This window comes from Lineus longissimus, chromosome 5 (assembly GCF_910592395.1).
Source record: "Lineus longissimus chromosome 5, tnLinLong1.2, whole genome shotgun sequence".
NCBI classification, from domain to species: domain Eukaryota; kingdom Metazoa; phylum Nemertea; class Pilidiophora; order Heteronemertea; family Lineidae; genus Lineus; species Lineus longissimus.
The window spans coordinates 17,218,105-17,230,689 of NC_088312.1; positions in this window are offsets into that span (position 1 = coordinate 17,218,105).

The following is a 12,585-nucleotide window of genomic DNA, read 5'->3' on the forward strand; positions in this document are numbered from 1 at the left end:
GAAGAAATCAGAGATTTGATAGGACACTTTTGACGCGCCGTCGGACTCTTCTCCGCGCGCCTGGATGACAGTTTTTTCGGACAATCCACCGTATATCGATTGAAATAACGTCAAGCCTACGCATACGAACTCTTTCATGTTTTACGACTTTGTAGTCAGAGATATTGTTGAGACAATGGTGTACGTCTTTTTCGGGTTATGACTCATCTATGATACTATTTTTATCAAGTTTTACGGGTCACGTCTTCTACGGCCTGTGATCCGCGTCAAATCACTTTACGTTGACAACAACGTACACTTTCGGTCTGGACACACGTCCCTCAGTCATTCTTTAATATTTCCTAAACCGTACATCAAAATCTCACTAAATCCTGAATACGAATTCTTATTTATGTCAACTACCAGTAGTATGTAACCATTTTAGGGTTATGTGCTTTGAGTTTAAGACATTTAATGACAAAGCTAGATGAAGTGCGATTCCGCCGTCTTATTCTACTGACGTAATACCTTAGACGCTCGAGCTTCCAGTGTCCGACACCTGTTTTAGAAGTTAAAATATGTAAGATTTAGACATATAACCATTATCAAAATTTGTATATATGATCATGAGAATCATTAGAAAGATTTGGATCGGTTCGATTGAAGGTTATATGTTTCGTTATCGAGTTATCGAGGCGATCGTATCGGTATAAATTGAGAATGCGGCGTCACATCCATTTACGTTAAAGGCTTAACCATTACGCACGGCGGCGTCATTTCCTAGATGCCCTGTGTTTAGTTCAAAAGTGCTCAAAACTCTTCCATTAAAAAGCCATGGAAGTTTTTCCTATCTTTTCTTCTAACAATATGGGATCAATTCCATGTTTCAGTTTTCTGGTTATTAGAACCGCATGCTTGCCGTTTCGAATTATATTCGGCATTCCCTCTCAAAAATTGACTAAATTTCGGGTCACGTGACGTGATTCTAGCCTCGTGATTGGATGTGGCGTGACGTCGTGAAGCTATAAATGACATAAAAATTTGTTATGTAATCACTCTTGACTTGTGTCTCAAACCGAAAGGTTGGTACTCAGGCTCCCGGCGGGCTCCGCCCCGTCGGGACACCGCTGGTGTAGTTGACAAGGGTTGTGAATATACTAATAATATAGAGTTCGACTGTTAAATGGCATCGGGCCACCCATGGCTTATACTAAATATGAAAGCAAATATATGAAACGACCGTTAGATTATGTTACAGGAATTTATTGCTGAGCAAGGTTATGAGCATTATCGATGTAAAATACCTTATGAGACAGAAAGATGAAAAGAAATCTACGTTTTCGTTAAATTGATGACTTTGTTGGCCATTTATACCTACCCACAGACTTTGTAGCGGCGCCCTTCGGATAACGTACGTTGGGATCATCTATAGAGTACTTGGGTTATCCTATTCATATATTAGACTTGTCAAGACAAGTCTTTAACCAGGTTGTGACAATGATCAAGTGTGACACTCTATGGATGGTGCTATATCTCAGAAGCATCCGGTACGACACCGAGTCAACCAGTAGAAAAATCGCTACAAAATATTTATGCGCGCTTACCTGATTGTTGTGGAGATATATTACGCTTTGTACTGTTCAATCAATGAGATACTCCCGCGGTTACGTAATCTGGGTTCTGATGTCTATCATCACAGCTCAGATTACACAACAATGTTTAGCTCAGCTGACAAAGTCAGCGAGCTAGTAGAATAGCTATTCAAGTGGCGTCTGTTTGTCCGTCGGTCCATCCATCTGTCAACAGGGGCACATTCCGTAACCGTAAGCCTTATCAACCTCAATTCAGCATGTTGATTAAGTATAACCCAAAGGCTACCTGTCACGAAAAATTTGATTTGACCTACTTTCTGCGACCGAGGGCCCTTAAACGATTTTAGCTTATCTTGGGCAAGAAGCATCAGATATATTTGAAGTATGCAGTATCAATTTCCTGTAAAAAAAGTTCAAATTATTCTCACTAGGGCTCGCGATCTGTCTTCGAAATTTTTTAACCGATTTAAAATGCCGCTTGATGACGTCACTCACCAGTGAGTCTCCACTCCGAAAATTCACTGGTCACTACTTGAACGAACACCGCAAAATTGATACAAAGAATACCACGTAAATATGTTTTAAACATTCTTTTTCTTTTCTAGAAGCATATAAATTGGTATAAAAATAACCGCAATTAGCAGTTTTGAGGTCGTACATTAGAGAGTATTCGCACCAGTACATTTAGGCCTAACGACTACATTTAGTCATCCGTAACCATGAAATGGTCAACGTTTAATTTATCGGGATTTAGCTGATAGATTCGGTTAGCCTTTACGGATAGTTAATAGACAAGGTTTATGTAAGTTTCCCTTGTAGAAGGCAGGTACCTTCAATTTGCCAATGGCATTCGACAGGTTAGGTAATTATTTTCTGCACTTTGCACGGGTCATGTCCGAGGAGACCTACAAGTGGTAAAGTGAACAGTCGACGTTCAATAGACTTTCAACATGGACCTTCTACAAATGGCAGTCAAGGAAGAGGATGAAGATCTTCTATACATTCTTTTTCACGATAGACCACAGGAACGCGTTATTACATACGACCCTCAATGGCCGAGGTTTAATTTGGATGAGCTTACTGATGACCAGTCATGGTTGAACTTTCGTTTCAGGAAGGAAGAACTGTATCGTCTGTATCGTCTGTATCGCTTGTCGGGACTTCCTGATTTGATTACTGTAACAAACAGGTGCACATGCAGCGGACTCGATGCATTGTGTATGGTTTTAAGGCGATATTCGTATCCGAACAGACTGAGCGATTTGGAAAGGTTTTTTGGACGACCTGCATCTACCATGTCAGTGGTGATTAATGAGACTATAAGCCTTCTGTTCAACACTCATGCTCATCGTTTGAGGACTCTTGACAACCCATGGCTGGGTCCCACACAACTTCAAATCTATGCAGATGTAGCTAGGTCATTTTGTGTTTGGGCCTCAGTTTTTGTTACACCCTTTGTAGGCTTGTAGGCCTGTGACCTGATTGAACTGAGCCTCAATCTGGTGTCACAAAATTCCAACATGTCTTCCATGACCATGTTTTTCTTCTTCTCCATCTAATTTCCAATTTTGTTCAACTTTAAGGTGATGAACCTGGCTATGCCTCCCCCAATGGTCCAAGCTAAATATTACTAAAATCCCCCTGTTCCTTATTTCGTAGGTAGTAGGCCCACATCTTTGTAATTTAAGAAACTAAGTAGAGAGTCAGCATGACTGTAGTGCTTTGTATATAGTGTATGCTCTTGAAGCACACCCCATACAATATGTGATTCATAGTAAACAGTGCAACATTAAGAAATAAACACCACATACGCATATCCAGACGTGTTGTAGTTATAATTAGGGTATCGATCCACGATTTTCGGTTGTTACAAATGGCGCCCAACGTGTTTTTAATAATTTCTCTACATTATAGACAGGTAGGTGGTGTTGACGACAGGCAGGTGTTTCTTGATGTATTTTGAAAGCTTTAAAGCTGAACCGTTTTCCGAGGGAGTGAGGGAGTGAGGGAGTGAGGGAGTGAGGGAGTGAGGGAGGCCATATTGGTGGCCATATTGAAAATCGGAACGAGCCAGTTTTCGAAAGGAACCTTCTTCTAGTCACCCACTCCCTCACTCCCTCACTCCCTCACTCCCTCACTCCCTCACTCCCTCACTCCCTCACTCCCTCACTCCCTCACTCCCTCACTCCCTCACTCCCTCACTCCCTCCCTCCTCCCTCCCTCCCTCCTCCCTCCCTCCCTCACTCCCTCACTCCCTCACTCACTCACTCACTCACTCACTCACTCCCTCACTCCCTCACTCACTCACTCACTCACTCATTCATGAGTTTATTTATTTTTGAGATGGTTCAGCTTTAAACAAATGGATTTTCGGGAAAACGGTTCAGCTTTAAAGCTTTCAAAATACATCAAGAAACACCGTGCCTGTCGTCAACACACACCTACCTGTCCTATAATGTAGAGAAATTATTAAAAACACGTTGGGCGCCATTTTGTAACAACCGAAAATCGTGGATCGATACCCTAATTATAACTACAACACGTCTGGATATGCGTATGTGGTGTTTATTTCTTAATGTTGCACTGTTTACTATGAATCACATATTGTATGGGGTGTGCTTCAAGAGCATACACTATATACAAAGCACTACAGTCATGCTGACTCTCTACTTAGTTTCTTAAATTACAAAGATGTGGGCCTACTACCTACGAAATAAGGAACAGGGGGATTTTAGTAATATTTAGCTTGGACCATTGGGGGAGGCATAGCCAGGTTCATCACCTTAAAGTTGAACAAAATTGGAAATTAGATGGAGAAGAAGAAAAACATGGTCATGGAAGACATGTTGGAATTTTGTGACACCAGATTGAGGCTCAGTTCAATCAGGTCACAGGCCTACAAGCCTACAAAGGGTGTAACAAAAACTGAGGCCCAAACACAAAATGACCTAGCTACATCTGCATAGATTTGAAGTTGTGTGGGACCCAGCCATGGGTTGTCAAGAGTCCTCAAACGATGAGCATGAGTGTTGAACAGAAGGCTTATAGTCTCATTAATCACCACTGACATGGTAGATGCAGGTCGTCCAAAAAACCTTTCCAAATCGCTCAGTCTGTTCGGATACGAATATCGCCTTAAAACCATACACAATGCATCGAGTCCGCTGCATGTGCACCTGTTTGTTACAGTAATCAAATCAGGAAGTCCCGACAAGCGATACAGACGATACAGACGATACAGTTCTTCCTTCCTGAAACGAAAGTTCAACCATGACTGGTCATCAGTAAGCTCATCCAAATTAAACCTCGGCCATTGAGGGTCGTATGTAATAACGCGTTCCTGTGGTCTATCGTGAAAAAGAATGTATAGAAGATCTTCATCCTCTTCCTTGACTGCCATTTGTAGAAGGTCCATGTTGAAAGTCTATTGAGCGTCGACTGTTCACTTTACCACTTGTAGGTCTCCTCGGACATGACCCGTGCAAAGTGCAGAAAATAATTACCTAACCTGTCGAATGCCATTGGCAAATTGAAGGTACCTGCCTTCTACAAGGGAAACTTACATAAACCTTGTCTATTAACTATCCGTAAAGGCTAACCGAATCTATCAGCTAAATCCCGATAAATTAAACGTTGACCATTTCATGGTTACGGATGACTAAATGTAGTCGTTAGGCCTAAATGTACTGGTGCGAATACTCTCTAATGTACGACCTCAAAACTGCTAATTGCGGTTATTTTTATACCAATTTTTATGCTTCTAGAAAAGAAAAAGAATGTTTAAAACATATTTACGTGGTATTCTTTGTATCAATTTTGCGGTGTTCGTTCAAGTAGTGACCAGTGAATTTTCGGAGTGGAGACTCACTGGTGAGTGACGTCATCAGGCGGCATTTTAAATCGGTTAAAAAATTTCGAAGACAGATCGCGAGCCCTAGTGAGAATAATTTGAACTTTTTTTACAGGAAATTGATACTGCATACTTCAAATATATCTGATGCTTCTTGCCCAAGATAAGCTAAAATCGTTCAAGGGCCCTCGGTCGCAGAAAGTAGGTCAAATCAAATTTTTCGTGACAGGTAGCCTTTGGGTTATACTTAATCAACATGCTGAATTGAGGTTGATAAGGCTTACGGTTACGGAATGTGCCCCTGTTGACAGATGGATGGACCGACGGACAAACAGACGCCACTTGAATAGCTATTCTACTAGCTCGCTGACTTTGTCAGCTGAGCTAAACATTGTTGTGTAATCTGAGCTGTGATGATAGACATCAGAACCCAGATTACGTAAACGCGGGAGTATCTCATTGATTGAACAGTACAAAGCGTAATATATCTCCACAACAATCAGGTAAGCGCGCATAAATATTTTGTAGCGATTTTTCTACTGGTTGACTCGGTGTCGTACCGGATGCTTCTGAGATATAGCACCATCCATAGAGTGTCACACTTGATCATTGTCACAACCTGGTTAAAGACTTGTCTTGACAAGTCTAATATATGAATAGGATAACCCAAGTACTCTATAGATGATCCCAACGTACGTTATCCGAAGGGCGCCGCTACAAAGTCTGTGGGTAGGTATAAATGGCCAACAAAGTCATCAATTTAACGAAAACGTAGATTTCTTTTCATCTTTCTGTCTCATAAGGTATTTTACATCGATAATGCTCATAACCTTGCTCAGCAATAAATTCCTGTAACATAATCTAACTGTCGTTTCATATATTTGTTTTCATATTTAGTATAAGCCATGGGTGGCCCGATGCCATTTAACAGTCGAACTCTATATTATTAGTATATTCACAACCCTTGTCAACTACACCAGCGGTGTCCCGACGGGGCGGAGCCCGCCGGGAGCCTGAGTACCAACCTTTCGGTTTGAGACACAAGTCAAGAGTGATTACATAACAAATTTTTATGTCATTTATAGCTTCACGACGTCACGCCACATCCAATCACGAGGCTAGAATCACGTCACGTGACCCGAAATTTAGTCAATTTTTGAGAGGGAATGCCGAATATAATTCGAAACGGCAAGCATGCGGTTCTAATAACCAGAAAACTGAAACATGGAATTGATCCCATATTGTTAGAAGAAAAGATAGGAAAAACTTCCATGGCTTTTTAATGGAAGAGTTTTGAGCACTTTTGAACTAAACACAGGGCATCTAGGAAATGACGCCGCCGTGCGTAATGGTTAAGCCTTTAACGTAAATGGATGTGACGCCGCATTCTCAATTTATACCGATACGATCGCCTCGATAACTCGATAACGAAACATATAACCTTCAATCGAACCGATCCAAATCTTTCTAATGATTCTCATGATCATATATACAAATTTTGATAATGGTTATATGTCTAAATCTTACATATTTTAACTTCTAAAACAGGTGTCGGACACTGGAAGCTCGAGCGTCTAAGGTATTACGTCAGTAGAATAAGACGGCGGAATCGCACTTCATCTAGCTTTGTCATTAAATGTCTTAAACTCAAAGCACATAACCCTAAAATGGTTACATACTACTGGTAGTTGACATAAATAAGAATTCGTATTCAGGATTTAGTGAGATTTTGATGTACGGTTTAGGAAATATTAAAGAATGACTGAGGGACGTGTGTCCAGACCGAAAGTGTACGTTGTTGTCAACGTAAAGTGATTTGACGCGGATCACAGGCCGTAGAAGACGTGACCCGTAAAACTTGATAAAAATAGTATCATAGATGAGTCATAACCCGAAAAAGACGTACACCATTGTCTCAACAATATCTCTGACTACAAAGTCGTAAAACATGAAAGAGTTCGTATGCGTAGGCTTGACGTTATTTCAATCGATATACGGTGGATTGTCCGAAAAAACTGTCATCCAGGCGCGCGGAGAAGAGTCCGACGGCGCGTCAAAAGTGTCCTATCAAATCTCTGATTTCTTCATCAAACTTTCGATCATATCATGATTTGCATAGCAAGAATATGAGGTGAGTGACCGCAAGTACATCATCTGGGCGTAATAAAGGATTTGGTGAGGAAGAAAATATGTTTTAGATGGAGTTTTGAAACGTAAACAAGTATAAAACCGTAGCAGTGTAATGTACACGAAATGTACACAGAGCATAACAATGGACCACACAATGTGATACACACAGAGACAAATACTGTTACGTTATGTAAAGAAATGACCAGTTTGATGATTTATGGCACTCAACTCGAATTCAAAAGCTTATTTCTTATCTCAAACTAGAGTATCTGTATTTTCACATACAACAAACCCAAACTAAGGCTCGAGTGATGGAGGTAGTAATCAAGGAGCAAAATTTAAAGGGGGAAAAGGGAATGACAGTCTTACTTGCTGTACTGGACAAACAAAGGGGTGTTTCAGTGGCAGATGGAGACTATGGAAAGGAGGGTGGGAATAATTTTGAATTACACGTAAGAATTTACCAAGAATTCTACAATTTACAACAATCCGGTAAACGTGCGTAGTATTTATAACAATTTTCTGGGGTGCCAAACGAATGCGATTAAAACCAAAGATAAACTATTCGTCGCCTTCTAAGATCGGGATAGATTTCTGGATTGAATGCTTCCTTTCTGCTGACTTTGCGAGTAACATAAGGCTCTTGAAGAAGGATAATGTCTCCAACTTTCATCTGATGTCCCTTAGTGATCCACTTATACCTATTTGTTAGTGCGGGAATGTATTCAGTAACCACTGACAAAGTGCTTCCAGATTTGGTTCACTGAGCTCTGAATGAACTCGAATCTCTTGTGTAGATTCCTTGTCTCTTCAAAGGGGCCTTGAGGACTATCTGAGAAAGCACACCAAAGAATGAAGTGGTTGGGTGTCATTACCTGTGGGTCAGTTGGATCATTTGAACTGTATCCAAGTGGTCTTGAATTCACTAGGTTTTGGACCTCAGCGAAAACGCAGGACATCTCATTCCAGGTTAAATTCTGTTGACCTACGACTGTCTTCATTGCCCTCTTGACCTGCTTGACCATTGACTCATAAAAGACTCCTTGGTGTGGGCTGAGCGGGGTGTTGAACTTCCATTTGACTTTGTGAAGCATCGCAATCTCTTCCTTCTTTTACGAGTTTCTTCAACTCTGCTTTGGCTCCAACATACGAAGTTCCATTATCTGAGATGAAGACTGATGGCCAGCCGTGGTGTGCTACAAACCTTCGTAGCATGCATGAGAATGATTGGGTCGAGAGGTTTTCCACAATTTCGAGATGAAAAGCTCTAATTGTTGAACATGTGAAGACTGCCCCCCAAGCCTTGATCACTTTGTTACAACCATATTTGAGCGGAAATGGACCGAATAAGTCAACGCCTATTGTGCTGTAAACAGGAGCAAACAACTTTAGACAGTCCGATGGAAGATTTGCCATGAGCGCTGCGTGAGCTGGTCTGCAGGCCTTTCTAGAAAACAACACAATCACTCTGTATAACTAAAATGATTGCGATCAGTCGCGACGAGCGCCATCACCAACCAGCTGTTGTCAACAATAGGCTATATCGCCAGTTGAATGACAACATATCGTCACGGAATCTCGAAAACTAGTCTCAATCACGCCGAACAGTCATCTCGACTCTGTAAAACCAAAATGAGCGCGATCAGACACAATGAGCGCCATCGCCGACTGACTATCATCGCCAATAGGCAATATGGCTAGAGAAATGACGATATATCGTCACGGAATTGCGAAATTTTGGTCTAAATCTGACCGAACAGTCATCTCGACTCTGTATAACAAAAATGAGCGCGATTCGTCGCGACGAGCGCCATCGCCGACCGCCTATCATCGCTAATATGCAATATGGCTGGTTGAATGACAACTTACCAACACGGAATCTCGAAATTTCTGAATCAATCTGTCCAAACAGTAATCTCGACTCTGATCGCTCAGTCGCGACGAGCGCCATCACCAACCAGCTGTTGTCAACAATAGGCTATATCGCCAGTTGAATGACAACATATCGTCACGGAATCTCGAAAACTTCAGTCTCAATCTCTCCGAACAGTCATCTCGACTCTGTAAAACAAAAATGAGCGCGATCGGACACAACGAGCGCCATCGTCGACTGACTATCATCGCCAATAGGCAATATGGCTAGAGAAATGACGATATATCGTCACGGAATTGCGAAATTTTGGTCTAAATCTGACCGAACAGTCATCTCGACTCTGTATAACTAAAATGAGCGCGATTCGTCGCGACGAGCGCCATCGCCGACTGCCTATCATCGCTAATGTGCAATATGGCTGGTTGAATGACAACTTACCGTCACGGAATCTCGAAATTTCTGAATCAATCTGTCCAAACAGTAATCTCGACTCTGTATAACTAAAATGATTGCGATCAGTCGCGACGAGCGCCATCGCCAACCAGCTGTTGTCAACAATAGGCTATATCGCCAGTTGAATGACAACATATCGTCACGGAATCTCTAAATTTTGGTCTCAATCTGTCCGAACAGTCATCTCGACTCTGTAGAACCAAAATGAGTGCCATCAGTCATGACGAGCGCCATTGCAAACCGACTATCATCGGCGATGATAGTCGGTGGGCGATGGAGACCGAAATGTCGAGGTAGTCGGTTGGCGATGGTGCACGTTGCGACCGACAGTGCTCATTTTGGTTTTGCAGAATCGAGATGACTGTTCAGACAGATTGAGACCGATATTTTGAGAATCCGTGACGATAAGTTGTCATTTGAGACTGAAATTTTGAGACAGTCGGTTGGTGATGGCGCACGTCGACACTGATGGCAATCATTTTGGTTATACAGAGTCGAGATGACTGTACGGAGAGATTGAGACCGAAGTATGAAGATTTCGTGATGATACGATGTCATTCAACTAACTAGGCATATTGCATATTCGCGATGATAGTTGGTCGGCGATTGCGCTCGTCGCGACCACTCACACTCATTTTAGTTTCACAGCGTAGAGATGACTATACGGACGGACTGAGACCAAAATTTGGAAATTCCGTGACATTAAGTTGTAATTCTACAAGCGATATAGCCTACTGGCGATGATAGACAGTCGGCAATGGCACTCCCCATCACCAACCGACCATCTCAAAATTTCGGTCTGCATCACCCATTGACTATCATCGCCAGTAGCCTATATTGCTTGACGAATGACAATTCATTGTCACTGAATCTCCAAATTTCAGTCTCAATGTGTCCAAACGGTCATCTCGAATCTGTGAAACTAAAATTAGTGCCGACAGACTATCATCGTCTCTAGGCTATATCACCAATCAACGACAACTTCTGTCACAGAGTCTCGAAATTTTGGTCTCAATCTGTTCCAAAAGTCATCTCGACCCTGTATAACCAAAATTAGCGCGGTCGGTCGCAAGGAGCGCCATCGCCAACAGACTATCATTGCTAATATGCAATATGGCTAGTTCAATGACAACTTATCGTCACGGAATTGCGAAATTTTGGGCTCAATCTGACCGAACAGTCATCTCGACTCTGTATAACCAAACTGAGCCCGATTGGTCGCGACGAGCGCCATCGCCGACCGCCTATCATCGCTAATATGCAATATGGCTGGTTGAATGACAACTTACCGTCACGGAATCTCGAAATTTCTGTCTCAATCTGTCTGAACAGTCATCTCGACTCTGTATAACTAAAATGATTGCGATCAGTCGCGACGAGCGCCATCACCAACCAGCTGTTGTCAACAATAGGCCATATCGCCAGTTGAATGACAACATATCGTCACGGAATCTCGAAAACTTCAGTCTCAATCTCTCCGAACAGTCATCTCGACTCTGTAAAACCAAAATGAGCGCGGTCAGACACAACGAGCGCCATCGCCGACTGACTATCATCGCCAATAGGCAATATGGCTAGAGGAATGACGATATATCGTCACGGAATTGCGAAATTTTGGTCTAAATCTGACCGAACAGTCATCTCGACTCTGTATAACTAAAATGAGCGCGATTCGTCGCGACGAGCGCCATCGCCGACCGCCTATCATCGCTAATATGCAATATGGCTGGTTGAAAGACAACTTATCGTGACGGAATCTCGAAATTTCTGGCTCAATCTGTCCAAACAGTAATCTCGACTCTGTATAACTAAAATGATTGCGATTAGTCGTGACGAGCGCCATCACCAACCAGCTGTTGTCAACAATAGGCTATATCGCCAGTTGAATGACAACATATCGTCACGGAATCTCGAAAACTTCAGTCTCAATCTGTCCGAACAGTCATCTCGACTCTGTATAACTAAAATGATTGCGATCAGTCGCGACGAGCGCCATCGCCAACCAGCTGTTGTCAACAATAGGCTATATCGCCAGTTGAATGGCAACATATCGTCACTGAATCTCTAAATTTCTGTCTCAATCTGTCCGAACAGTCATCTCGACACTGTATAACTAAAATGAGCGCGATTCGTCGCGACGAGCGCCATCGCCGACCGCCTATCATCGCTAATATGCAATATGGCTGGTTGAATGACAACTTATCGTCACGGAATCTCGAAATTTCTGGCTCAATCTGTCCGAACAGTCATCTCGACTCTGTATAACTAAAATGATTGCGATCAGTCGCGACGAGCGCCATCACCAACCAGCTGTTGTCAACAATAGGCTATATCGCCGGTTGAATGACAACATATTGTCACGGAATCTCGAAAACTTCAGTCTCAATCTCTCCGAACAGTCATCTCGACTCTGTAAAACCAAAATGAGCGCGATCGGACACAACGAGCGCCATCGTCGACTGACTATCATCGCCAATAGGCAATACGGCTAGAGAAATGACGATATATCGTCACGGAATTGCGAAATTTTGGTCTAAATCTGACCGAACAGTCATCTCGACTCTGTATAACTAAAATGAGCGCGATTCGTCGCGACGAGCGCCATCGCCGACTGCCTATCATCGCTAATATGCAATATGGCTGGTTGAATGACAACTTACCGTCACGGAATCTCGAAATTTCTGAATCAATCTGTCCAAACAGTAATC